Source organism: Lynx rufus, unplaced genomic scaffold (genome assembly GCF_022079265.1).
Source record: "Lynx rufus isolate CCGP_SWC_20201006 ecotype Redwood Valley unplaced genomic scaffold, mLynRuf1.p SCAF_7, whole genome shotgun sequence".
NCBI lineage: Eukaryota > Metazoa > Chordata > Mammalia > Carnivora > Felidae > Lynx > Lynx rufus.
The window spans coordinates 52,882,717-52,897,267 of record NW_025814889.1 but is presented as its reverse complement, the minus strand read 5'-3'; the positions used below and the strand labels follow the sequence as shown (position 1 = coordinate 52,897,267).

General features: G+C 39.8%; 1 pseudogene; it reads left to right on the top strand.

Moving 5' to 3' along the window:
- The first annotated feature begins 5,883 nt into the window (after nt 1-5,883).
- On the top strand, nt 5,884-6,007 carry LOC124502848 (uncharacterized; annotated as a pseudogene).
- Nucleotides 6,008-14,551: the final 8,544 nt, after the last annotated feature.

Sequence of the window (14,551 nt, the reverse complement as noted above, 5' to 3'; positions counted from 1 at the left end):
AAAAACGCCAAGGAAAGTCTCTGATTGGCCCAACTGAATTCTCCCATCCCCAATAAACCCTGTGAAGAAAATGGGGTATTGTGAGAGGCCCGCCCTGTGGAAGAGAAAGCTAAAACCACACATTTGAGCTAAAGAATCCTCAACAATTCTCTGAAAGAAGATAGAAGCACTTTTCAAATCAAGTAAAAAGAAGTGTTTACAGGGACGGACATCTGGGTGGCTCAGTCGGTTAAGCGTCTGGCTTTTGAATTCTGTTCAGGTCGTGATCTCATGGTTCCTGAGTTCAGGCCCCACATGGGGATCCAAGCAGACAGTGCAGAGCCTGCTTGGGACTCCCTCTCTCCCTCTCTCTCTCTGTCTCCCTCTCTCTTCCCCTCCCTGCTTTTGCTTTCTCTCTTTAAAAAAAAAAAAAAAAAAAAAGTGTTTACTACACAGAAGCCTATTCTAAAAGTCTCTGCAGAAATCTTTCCTAAAAGGGTTTAACAGGGGCGCCTCGGTGGCTCAGTGGGTTCAGTGTCTGACTCTGGTTCCAGTCATGAGCTCTCAGTTCATGGTTTGAGCCCAAGTCCAGCTCTGTGCTGACAGCACAGAGCCTGCTTGGACTTCTCTCTCACTTTCTCTCTCTCTGCCCCCACCCCTGCTCATGCTCTGTCTCTTTCAAGATAAATAAGCTTAAAAAAAAAGGGGGGGTATGTCATCTACAACTGGAGAAAACAAAAATCGATCCAAATATATATAATATATATAAATATATCCAAATATATATAATATATATACCTCCTGTGCTGTATAAGTGAGACCAGACTTCAGAATGTTTCTCAAGAATAATTCTAGCTCACAGTGTGCCCAGAAATCCCATGGATCTGTCCCTGTCCAAGAGCGGACAGAAGAGGACACCTGGGCTGCTTACTCTGTTAAACGTCTCACTCTTGGTTTCCTTCAGGTCGTGATCTTGGGGTTCCTGAAATGGCACCCCACCTTGGGCTCTGCACGGACAGGGTGGAGACTGCTTGGGATTCTCTCTCTCCCTCTTCCTCTGTCCCTCCCCTGCTTGCACAAGCTCTCTCTCTCTCTCTCAAAATAAATAAATAAACTTAAAAAGAAAAAAGAGTGGACAGAAGAGACTCAGAAATGCTCCCTCTTCTAGTCGCCCCCTATTCCAGCCTCTGACCACCCTCCAACTAGCCAGTCTCAGCCTCCAAGACCACCTTCTCTGCCATCCTCTGCCCCCAGGGCCGGCTAGTACTTTTTTGAGTTTAGCTCCTCATTGCCGATCAACCATGAGCTCTCAATTTTGTCAGAATTATTCCACTGGTGTTCGCCACTGTCTATCTGCACCTGCGGGCCTCTTACACTTACCTCTTTCCAGGCTTCTATTTGCACTGAGACCGTGTGGCTTGGAGAGGGCGTAGGCCGCTTCTGCAAATTAGCTCACAAGCGCAAGGGCACCAGCTTCTCTTGAAAATGCCAAACCCGCAGTGGCTGCGGCCTCTCCCCGCAAGTGAAGAAGCCATCCCAAGATGACTGGGGTAAAGCCCTGACCACCATGGAACCTGCCAGGGTGCTGGAGGAGAACCTGAACCCAGCCCTCCTGCATCTACGAGCCCCCGCTTCTGTCTGCGCAGACACGCGTCTCTGTGACTTCCTGCAGAAGCACTTCCTGCATAAGGAGGTGAAACTCATCAGGAAGATGGCGATCACCTGACTCGCCTCCGCAGACTGCGCGGTGTCTCTCCCCTTGGAAGGCCTCCAGAGCTCAGTGGCCTCGGAGGGGCTCCTCTGGCATCCCACTGGTGTCAAGGAGCCAACATAAGCCCGTCCCTACAGCCACTGAGGCAGTTTGGGAGCCCTCTCCAAGTAATGCGGACCAAATGGAAACAAAGCTTTTAGTAGCAAAAAAAAAAAAAGGGGGGGGGGGGCTTGCAAAATATTTGCATCAAGAGGTTTCTCTGTACTGAGGCGCCTGGGTGACTCCGTGGATGAGCTTCCGACTTAGTCTCGGGTCATGATCTCACGGTTTGTGAGTTCCAGCCCCTATTCGGGCTCTGTGCTGACAGCTCAGAGCCTGGAGCCTGCTTCGGATTCTGTGCCTCCCCCACACACGTTCTGTCTCTCTCTCCTTCAAAAATAAATAAACATTAAAAAAATTTTTTTAAAAAGAAGTTTCTCTGTACATGCTATATAATCCAAAATACAGTGATAATTCCAGCAAGTTTAGTGACTCTATTTAGACCATTTGTTTGACCTCAGAGAAGGTATCAGACTCCAAGATCAATCCACCCATGTCTTAAAATCCCTTAAAATGCAGATCAGCTTCAAGAGAGGCCTTGGTCACCCTGAATAGGAAGAAGGATTCTTGGAAACTGAATTTATTTCCTGGCAGAGATTCTATCCACACCCCCACCCATAGAATACAGGAGAAGATGGCATTCTGGAACTCTATGGTATTATACTGAAATGCCTGAAGCCAAAAGAGTCAGCTGATTTTCTTCTTAATGAAGAAAACCAAAAGAGCTTTCTCTATTTTCCATTAAAATGGACAATGTATCAGCTCTAGGAATCTCTGAATGTTCATGGTTCTACTCATATCTTTACTGGTGAAACCAGCAGTTAATTCCCACGATTAACAACCAATAAAGAATGAATTATTCTTTGGAAGTTGATTCAAGGTCTTTCCTGCCAAGCCCTGAATAAACAAGAAAATAAGGTCAAGCAAGTATTTGCAGCATTAGTGACATGTGAAAAAGGAATTTGAAGATAGGCTTAACATAAGATTCATAACTATGTGCAGCTCTAGTAAGACTTAGATTGACAAAGCTCTGTGACTATTCAATTACAGGTAGCTCTGCTGTGATTTTAGAAGGTCAGAAAAAGCATGACAAATTGCAAAAATGGCCTCAAATGTTTTTCCTCCAACCAAAAGGAAGAATCTGTTTCTTCACTCTTGAATCTGGGTAGGTTATATGATTTCCTTTGGCCAATGTCTTAGAAGCAAAAGCTTCAAAAGTACTTTAACCCTAGGGGCATCTGGGTGGCTCAGTCAGTTGAGTGTCCTACTTCCACTCAAGTCATGATCTCATGGTTTATGAGTTCGATCCCCACATCAGCCTCACTGCTGTCAGCACAAAGCCCACTTCAGATCTTCTGTCCCCACCTCTCTCTGCCCCTCCCCTGCTCACACTCCCTCAAAAATAAATTAAAAAAAAAAAAAAGTACTTTAACTTTGGAGTTTGTCATGTGCTGCTCTTGGAACCCTGGCACCATGGGAACAAACCTGGACTATTTTGCTGGAGGATAAAAGACATGTGACCCAGTCACCTCAGTTAAAAAGCAGCCAACTCAACAAGTGACTAGAGACACATGAGCAAACCCAGTCAAGATCAGCAGAAGAACCAGCTAATTGAGCCCAGCCCAGAACACCAACCATGGAATCACTGAGCTAAATAAATGATTCTTTAAAGCCACAAAATTGAGTATGATTTGTTATGCATCAAATGCTAACTGATACAAAAGAGGTATTTATATACTCTATTTCATCGAGAGGTCTTAGAAGTCCTTTGTGCAGGGCCACTGAGGGACATTTGTAGGAATTAGTTAAAGGGCCACCTATGGGAGGATCATGGGGTCACTCTGGTTTGGTATGCAAGGCACAGGCTAGATATCAGTCTCCATTTACTCCCTAAGCAGAGTACTCTTATACAGTGAACAACCTACACATATGTAAGAAGTCCTACTTTTATGCCACCAGCTACAGCATGAATTCAAGGGCCATGCTCAAAATAATGCATATGTGGGGGCGCCTGGGTGGGTCAGTCAGTTGAGCGTCCAACTTCGGCTCAGGTCATGATCTCACGGTTTGTGAGTTCGGGCCCCACGTCAGGCTCTGTGCTGACAGCTCAGAGCCTGGAGCCTGCTTCGGATTCTGTGTCTCCTTCTCTCTCTGCCCCTCCCCCACTTGTGCTCTGTCTCTCTCTATCAAAAATAAATAAATCTAAAAAAAAAAAATTTAAAAAAAATAATGCATATGTGTTATTTCTATTGCCCTGTAGCCATTTTTCAAATTGTACCCCCCCTCCTACACTCCATGTATATCTGTAGTGCCTTTCAATCTAGGGGCCCACTCCTTAAGCCACAAAGGAAGTCATATGACTCAAACTGGACAATCTAAGAACCTGACCCCTTCATGACAATGATGGCCCGGGAATATGGCCAAAAAGGGCCAATGTGTTTCTTCCCTGTAGATTATAGAGGAGAGATAATTTCCTCCTAATGAGATACTAAGCTGTAGGAACCATACAAAACCCCTCCTTGCCAAGCACGAGCTTTCCCACCACAAAAAGAGAGACTATTAGAGAAGGAAGTTAAAGAAAAACAAAGCAAATAAATGGAGAGCTTCCTAACAGCAAAATTTGAGAAGTTTAATCCAATTCTACCTAAGATCTGGAAAAATTGTTATGGAATTCAACTTGGATTCTGTCGTTTGCAATGAAAGTGTTCAGACTATTATACTTGAAAGAAGATAAATGTGGTTCTGATACTACTACTAATATGATATCTGGAGGTGGAGTCCGGAGGTCTCATGATTACATTCTTCCAGAATGGTGTTCAGAAAGTAGTATAGATTCCTGTCGAAATAAAATAACCATTTTCCGACTGGCTGTTTTTCATCTACTTAATGAGAAACTTTAAACTCTTAAAGATTCTTCTCTTCATTACTCTCTGGCAGCTTTTTTCAATCAGAGGTTCTACAAGAGAACAAAGTCCTATAGTCCTACAGAAAATTATTTGAATAATGAGTTTTTAAATCAGTTATCTAAAAGATGGTACCTACTAGTACTATTCTACATAGAGCAGAGCAGTTAATTAATCACATACAAAAATGTCTACATACACAAATTCTCTAGCAGCAACTCCTATAAAAAGAACTATAGAGTTTTTATCATATCTAAGATAGTTTGTTGCATTTATTTTTTAATATTAATTTCTTTAGAGAGAGAGAGAGGGAGGGACAGAGAGAGATGGAGAGAGAGAATCTCAAACAGGCTCCATGCTGTCAGCACAGAGTCTGATGCAGGGCTTGATCTCACAACCATAAGATCATGACCTGAGCTGAAATCACCACTTAACCATCTGAGCCACCCAGGCGCCCTAACTGTTGTATTTAATAGTCAACCACTATACTCCCAGATCCTAAAATGAACTTTTTTTTTCACATGTTAATATATCTTACATTTGATATAATAAGCATTCTGGTTTGTATTTTCTTTCTAAATATTATATATAAAATAACAGTGCATCTCATATAATCCATGGCCTCTTGGGTTTGCTGAAACATTTCATAACTGAATATACGGTCACCCTGAAAAGTAAGTACACATCTTAGAGAGATTGTTAGGGCACCTGGGTGGCTCAGTTGGTTGGGCGGCCGACTCCGGCTCAGGTCATGAAATCGCAGTCCATGAGTTTGAGCCCTGCGTTGAGCTCTGTGCTGATAGCTCAGAGCCTAGAACCTGCTTTGCATTCTGTGTCTCCCTTTCTCTCTGTCCCTCCCCCGTTTGCAATCTGTCTCTCTCTCTCTCTTTCAAAAATAAACATTAAAAAAATTTTTTTTAAAGAGAGAGATTGTTTATCATATTTTATTTACCATTCTCTCCTCACCACACACTCATCCCCAACAAACACATAATCCACAGCATATTAACACCATATGGCTATGTTAAATTTTGTAACATGAGTTTTCATAAGATTTTGTAATAAACTTCTAAAGCTGCAATGAAATATTTGTGCTTCAACTACCATTGTCTAGGCTGGTGGAAAAAAATCTTTATTGTCTTGCTAAAAGGAAAGTTCTGTGACATTGTTAGAATACAAAAGAATAGTTTCATCGATTCTCGGCCTTTTGGCTAAGATCAAGTGTAGTACAAAAGAATACAGTTTTTCATTCTTTTATTTACTAGTGAGTTCATTTTCATTAACCAGTGTATTAGTCTGCTAGGGCTAACATAACAAAATGCCACAGACCGCGGGGCTTAAACAAGTATTTATTTTCCCACAGCTTTGGAGGCTGGAAGGCTAAGACCAAATGCCGTCAGGATTGGTTTTTGATGAGGCTTCTCATTCTGGCTTGTAGATGGCCACCTCCTCACTATGACCTCACATGGCCTTTCCTCTGTGTGCAGGTATGGAGAGAAGTCTCTAGTATCTTTTCCTCTCCTTATAAGGACACCAGTCCTATGAGATTAGGGCTCCACCATTCTGACCTCACTTAACCTCAGTTACATTCTTAAAGGCTCTATGTCGAAATATAGTCACATTGGGGGTTAGGGCCACTCAGGCTCCCCAATAAAAATCATTTATAACAATATTTACTGATAATTTACCACGTGCCCTAATCTATACTAAGTGGCTTACACATACTATCTCATGTGATATTCATGGCAAACTTCTGAGATAGGTATTTCAGTTCAACGTGAGATAACGGAGGCTTAGAAGCTAAGATCATTTCCCAAAGAGATACAAATGGTAGGTGGTAGACTTGGTCTTAATTCAGGTCTGCCTGAGTCTAGAATTCAGGCTCTCAACTGCTATGCCACACTGCTTCCATTTAAACTCTTTTCATATTCGTTATTCAAACTGGACTACGAAAGGAACATGTAAAGATGTGTGAATGATAATGTACACAAGCAGAACTAACAGATCATGCTGAAAACCCCTGAATTCTTGTTAAATCCAACCTCTTCAGTCTAGGAGTCCAAGTTCCAAAATTCACCCAACCCTACACGTTCATCCTCACTATCATCCCCATAGCCACTATCCATCCCAGAAAGGCCCCTGCATCTCAGTAGTAGACTCTTCCTCATCACATCCAATCCTCTCCCTTCTGGTTTCTCTGCCTGAAGTGTCCTTCCCTCCCATTTCATGTTTGTCCAAACCCAGTGCTGCCTTTTCCAAGAAGCCTGTCTGATCTTCTTTCTCCCTCATGGGTCTCAGCATTTTGAACTTGTATTAGAGACAGAATTTTCCTTATATTTTTTTTATTTTCTTTTTATTTTTCCTCTCTATTTCTGGCTCCTCCTATTAGATTTTGGATTTCAGGAAGAGAAGAAATTGGCAGTATGTGTTTTTGGAAGTCACATAACCTTCTAAGCCTCAGCTTCCTTGTCTTTAAAATGAAATAATAATATTGCCAGTAAAATGCGGCCTCTGGGTAAAGTTTGGATTAAGAGTGTGGCTATGCCAATGGCACGGTTGGAGCTAGAGAGTGTTATGCTAAATAAAAAGTCAGTCTGAGAAAGACAAGCACTATATGATTTCACTCATATGTGGAATTTAAGAAACAAAACAAATGAATGGGGGGAGGGTAGGCGGGGAGAGAAGGGCAAAGAAAGAAACAGACTCTTAGCTTTGGACAACAGAGGATTACCAGAAGGAAGTGGGGGGGGCGTTAAATGGGTGATGGGTGTTAAGGAGGGCACTTGTGATGAGCACTGGGTGTTATATGTAAGCAATGAATCACTAACATTGTACACTTAAAACACTGTATGTTAACTGCACTGGAAATAAAATTAAAATAACAAAATTAAAATTAAATAACATAAAATGAAATAAAATAAAATAATAATGTGGCTATAAGACCCTTCGTTAAACTCAGAAATATTGAAGTTGTTTCCTCATAGATCTTCTGAGAGAGCATAAGATTACTAAGAATCTTAAAAGCATTCCTCCTATAGCACTCTGTGTCTCAGCACAAGGTAGAAGGGGGGTTTGTAAGTGTGGCTTTTGTCTAAAGGAGCAGATCCTAACTTGAAATACAGTTGTGTAGAAACACAAGTTACATAGGAAGTATGTAGGAAGCTTACAAAGTCTTTGGCTAAATGGGTCAAAGACAGTTCAAAATAAAAAGAGGCTTCGAAGCAGAAATCAAGCTGAGAGTGCTACTCAGATGCAAGCATGTGCCATTTCCTGTGGGAAACATAGTGTGACTTAGAGAGTTGACCCAGAACCCAGAAGGCAGACCCAGAAGCCACAGAAAATTACTTTCCAGTAGCAGAACCCTAATTAAAGAGTACTTCCTGTTCTCTGAGTCAACAGAAAGGGTGGCATGTGGCCAACTTGATTCCAAAATTGCTATACACCTCCTCTCTGCCCCCTTTTGGAACAGAGTTGTCCCTGTGGCTACCCTATCCCTCTCCCATGATTACGTGCTGGATACGTGTCAGACCATTTGTCTTTTTTTTTTTTTTTTTTTTTTTAACATGGCTTTCCTTCTAAGGAACTATACCAAAGAATCCTGGCCACACTTTGGCTTAGCTCAGGCTGCTATAACAAAACACCATAAACTAGGTGGCTTATCAACAACAGAAATTTGTTTCTCACAGTTCCAGAGGCTGGAGGCCCACGATCAGGATGCCAGCCTGATCAAGTCCTATTGAGGGCCCTCTTCTGGGTTTCAGAGGACGGACTTCATTAGATCTCCCATGGCTGGAAGAGAGCAAGCTAGCTAGCTCTCTGGCCTCTTCTTTTAGAGGCACTAAAGCTTTCAAATCTGGCCACCATCAATTCCCTCTCTTCCTGTTGTACATATGCCACAGCTCACTAAGAGGTAGGGGTAAGTTCCCCTTTCTTTGGACCTGGGCTAATCCTGTGCATATTTTCACCTATAGGATGCAACATAGATGATGTTTTGGGACTTACAAGCCCAAACTTTGAAAGAACTGGCTACTCACACTTTCTGCCACTTGAAACTGTGTTAGAATACGCTGTAAGAAGCCCGATCCAGGGGCACCTGGGTGGCTCAGTCAGTTAAGCGGCCGACTTCAGCTCAGGTCATGATCTCACAGTTCATGGGTTCAGGCCTCACATCAGGCTCTGTACTGACAGCTCATAACCTGGAGCCTGCTAAGAATTCTGTGTCTTCCTCTCTCTCTGCCCCTCCCCCACTCATGCTCTGTCTCTCTCTGTCTCAAAAATAAATAAAACATTTAAAAAAATTTTTAAAATACATATATAAATTAAAAAAAGAATCCTGACCCACATGGAGAAGCTGAATTGAGGAGAATCAAGGTCAGTGAACCCAGCTGAGCTCCAGACCAACAGCCAGCACCAACTGACAAGACATCTTAGATATCCTAGCCCATTCAACCCTTTAGATGCCAACAGCCCCAGTAAACATCCCACAGACCAGAGGAATCACCCAGGTGATCCTAGCCAAGTTAAAGAATCATGAAAGATAATAAAATGTTCGTTTTTTTACACCACTAGGTTTTTGGTGGTTAGTAATGCAGCAATAAATAACTGAAATAATTCTTAGGTGACAATATGAACATAGTATATGATGATAATATAGAAAACAAAGTCACATCATAAGACTGGAAACACTGTAAAGATCATCTATTTTAGGCCAATGTGTTCCTCACTCCAGGAGAGAAAATGTAGGCCACACAGTAAGTTCATGAAGAGCCAATTCTAAAACCCATTTCTCCTGCCTTCCTAATCTATTGAGGGCTTCAAACAAAATGGCTGAACAGACAGACCTATGTTCTCCCCATCAGTTACATTTCAGAATTATTCTTGAATGTGATATTAAATCCTATTTTATTCTTTCAAAAAAGAGCAGAGGCAGCAATTTCTTAGATGTTAATATAGAGTTTCTGAGCCGACATGTCTATGACTATGTGGTATGTCTGAGGCAATTTTTGATAAATTTATTTGAACGAATGATTTAGAGAATGTCTCTCTTCATATAAAACTTCAGACGAGAAAAGGCTGATGGAGGAGAAAGAAACGTTCATTTAAAAAAAATTCTATAAAGAACAGGAAAGATCTGGCTGTTGTTCACAGTCATTTTTCAGGTGGCAAGGAGGTCTGGAGACCATATGTTGTTTTCAAGGTGAGGAGAATGCTATGGAAAGCGAAGCCTTAAAACAGCTATACTGTGCATGGCAATCTATGCTGAGTGAAATAAGTCAATCAGAGAAAGACAAATATCATATGTTTTCACTCCTATGTGGATCTTGAGAAACTTAACAGAAGACCATGGGGGAAATGGAAGGGGGGAAAAGCAGTTACAGAGAGGGAGGGAGACAAACCATAAGAGACTCTGAAATACAGAGAACAAACTGAGGATGGATGGGGATGGGGATGGGGGAGAGGGGAAAATGGGTGAAAATGGGCATTGAGGAGGGCACTTGTTGGGATGAGCACTGGGTATTGTAAGCCAATTTGACAATAAATTATATTTAAAAAAAAATAAAAGTGGGGCGCCTGGGTGGCTCAATCGGTTAAGCGACCGACTTCGGCTCAGGTCACGATCTCACGGTTCGTGAGTTCGAGCCCCGCATCGGGTTCTGTGCTGACAGCTCAGAGTCTGGAGCCTGTTTCAGATTCTGTGTCTCCCTCTCTCTGACCCTCCCCTGTTCATGCTCTGTCTCTCCCTGTCTCAAAAATGAATGAAACGTTAAAAAAAAGGTTTTTTTAATAAAAAAATAAAAATAAATAAAAGTAATAAATAAATAAATAAATAAAGCTACCCAAAATGGAGGTGTCTAGAAAATCATTCCTTTATCCTTTGAAGGACCCTGAAAGAGGCACTTTTTCTCAAAAACTTTTGATGATTCATTCTCAAGCAGATTTACAAACACGCCATCATCTGCTTTTCTTCATTTCTGTGACAACTATCTTATTCTTTGGAAACATACACCAGAGGATTTGTAGTCTTTTAAACTGAACTGTTGTCTTTTAAAATGAGTATGTATTAAAATCTTAGCAGGGAAAACATTTGACGACAGTCTGATTTTATTTATGTGAACAAATGAGACAGAAGAGGGAGGAAAGTGTCCTTTTCACCGTCGTACCATTGCTAGTTTTTAAATAAACTTAATGAAATTCAACATTTTCAGTTTAAACGTCATCATGTGTCATATCACACAAATATTCAATGTACTTACTCAGTGTTGCCTGCCAAAGTATCAAAATTTAGGAAAAAATATAAATATGGATGATAGAGGGGGGCCTGAGTGGCTGAGTCTGTTAAGCGTCTGACTTCAGCTCAGGTTATGATCTTGCGGTCCATGAGTTTGAGCCCCGCGTTGGGCTCTATGCTGACACCTTGGAGCCTGGAGCCTGCTTTGGATTCTGTGTCTGCCTCACTCTCTGCCCCTTCCCTGCTCGCTCTCTCTCTCTCTCAAAAATAAATAAACATAAAAAATAAATAAACAAATGGATGATAGAGCTGTATTCTGGTAATTATATTACCATTATTTGCACCACAGGAAAAAAACTATGAGCTTTGAACAAACTGCATGGTTTGCCTTGGCTCCTTGCCTTGCAAAAGAAGTAAATATCTGGTACTAATTGCTAATTAAGCCAAAATTAAGACTCAATTCACCTCTTTAAATGGTCTTGATAAACCTACCCCTTCATTGTTCATAGGCCTTAATGAGTTGTGTTTTATAACTTCTATTTTTATTGCTTTCCAGATTATAGAATCTCTTTTCACATGAGACTTACTTATATAACTTGCTCTGACCCTTTTCTCTTCATAAAAATTCAATAAGCTTGTAACTAGCACATTATGCCTTTACAATGTGTCATGGCACTTTTTATCGGTAGGAAAGGGGGCATGGTTTCCCAAACAGAACCATAGAAAGTTTAATTGTGATTTCTGTCACCAAAACAAGAGAACACTGAATATCTAATAAATAAGATTCTTGAACACAGAACACCGAATTTTCCAAATCAGCATTCTTACGAATTAAAAGATGAATCTGAGATTTGGATGAAATTTTCTCTAAAATATGTATAGATTAAACAAAAGGGAAAAGAATTAAACAAAAGGGAAGAGAAATAAAAGCATCTTAGGTTTTGCTCACTATTTGGACAGATACTTAATATGATACTATCATATCTATTGATGCCATTATACCTATTTGTTCTTCTCAGGAAGAAAATATATCCGTCAATTTATCTTTTTAAAAATATTAATTAATATCAAAGTAATAAATGTTTAATGACAGTTTTGTTATTAAAATTTCTTTTAAAAAATTGTACTGATAACCAGTTTATGTAAGCCCTACTGATTACATTTCTATGACTTTTTCAAAATGTATTGTTTTTACATAATCTTTATTGATAAAAAATTATCTTTTAATTTTTTTACTTAAAATTCTTTTGCTACATACATACAACTCTTTTTGTTCTATGTATATAAAATGTATACAGGGGCACCTGGCTGACTCAGTTTGTATAGCATGCAACTCTTGATCTCAGGGTTGTAAATTTTGAGCCCCCTGTTGGATGTAGAAATTACTTAAAAATAAAATCTTTTAGGGGCACCTGGGTGGCTCAGTCGGTTAAGAACCTGACTTTGGCTAAGGTCATGAACTCGCTGTTGGTGAGTTCAAGCCCCGCATCAGGCTCTGTGCTGACAGCTCAGAGCCTGGAGCCTGCTTCAGATTCTATGTCTCCTTCTCTCTCTGCCCCTCCCCTGCTCACACTCTGTCTCCCTCTCCCTCAAAAATAAATAAACATTTAAAAAACAATTTTTTTAGAAGAAGGTTGAACCAATTAATAGTGCCTCCAAGAAATCGTGATTTGCCAATTTCTCCCAAATCTTATCAATGGATTTTTAAACTTTTGTTTATATTATTCTTAGCTTGCTTTCCTTTCAACAATTTATAAATGTTAAATGAATATTTGTATATCATTGTATGCAATTTCTCTATCACCATAGCCACTGTCCACTTTTCCATTGCAAACTTAATAATTTCCTTAAAAATATTTTTCTTTATAAATATTTTTGATATCAGGCTTTAATTGATCATTTACCATACATATTTGCCATTTCTGTTTCTTTTACTTTCATTGCACAGAAGTTTTATCTGTGCCTCTAAAAGGAAAAGGAATCTCATATTTAGATAAGCACACCACTTTTAATTTTTTATGAATCTTCTTTGAATAGTTAACACTCTAATTAATGGGTGACCTATGACACAATGGCTTAACATACATTTAACAAACATGTTCTCGCCCACAATTCTTTCAACTATGTTAGAGAAGTATTCTCTAATTTTTGTGCTATGTATAAATTCCTAGCTGCAGGACAAACTGTGTATAATAGTGGGATGGAAAAGAGAAGGAGAATACTCATGTTATATCTTCACTATATTTCTTATATATCTTTTTTGTTCTATTATATACACTTTGGCTATCTTTTATTTTTTCCTATGTATCTTTCTGAAAAGTTCAGGGAAAAACTAAAAAAACTGGTTCATTGTTTGTGACTACTCTATCATACTAATATATAAGATGTTCATAAGGGGAAATTGAGTGTGGGATATGTGGGAACTCTGAACGCCTTCACAGTTATTTTTCTAAAACTACTCTAAAATAAAATTTTATTTTCTAAAACTCTACTATATATCCAATTTAAAACTTATTCATCCAACACAACTTCCCAATCCCAAGCACCAGTCTCTCTTCCCCAGGGAAACCATTGGATCCCCCTAAGCATGATGTAATTGCACTTTATTTGGTTCAGTCCCTGTGACACTGGTTCCAAATCCTCCCATCACGTGGCTTAAGGGACCCATGGATAAAGACTCCTCTTCTATAAGGGCCAGAGAGATAAAATTTCACAAAACTCTACTACAAAATCCTTTGAGTAAATTTCTTTCTCTCTCCAATGAAAATTAGTAAATGGGTCCAGTATACCTCTTTAATGTGGGATTTTAATAACCATAGTACCCAGTTCTGGGACCTCAGCCAAAACCTAAGACAAAAGAAAAAGTTTCATTTAACATCATTTTACTCTAGCATAGAAGACTCTTCTTTCTTGTACAGTATTTCACTGAAATTTTAGTGGACCTGACTATTATATAGGTACCCCGGGTTTAGATTCAAAATCTCCCCAGAAATCACCACAACAACTCTTTAGGCCACATCTTTTGAAATCATTGAAAGGTAGATTAACAAATGTCCAAACCATCAATACACAATAGAACTCTGGCCATAAAGAGTACATTAATTCAATTTACACTAAATAGTCCTGCTGACCTCCTATTATCCTTGTTAGGTTAACATCTGGGTCTTAAAAATACTTAGCTTGAGACTATAATTGTAAATTAGTAGACACTGGTTAAGCCTCTCCTCTATTCTTCCTCACTTGCTTAGAGAAAATGTGTGTTGTTAAGACACAGCATGGGTGTGAGTGAATCTTGATATTCTTCAAGATTTTGGAATAAAAACTTGGCTTTGTCAAGCTTGGCTTTGGCTGAACAAAGTACTTTTCATGAAGATGGGAACTCAGGAAAATGAAGGTCTAGTGGGTAAGACAATGGATTTAGATTCAGACTAGGTAACTGAATGGAAATGTTAACAGATTAGGCAGATATATAGGTCTGAAGCTCAGGATAAAAAGGGATGGAATTGTCGACATGCAAAATACTTGAAACCAAGAAAATGGAGATTATTGAGGGGAAACATGTTAAGTGGGCCAGGAAGACAGCTCCAGATAGAACCCTAAAAATTGCCAACTTAAAGGATAAAGAAAGAC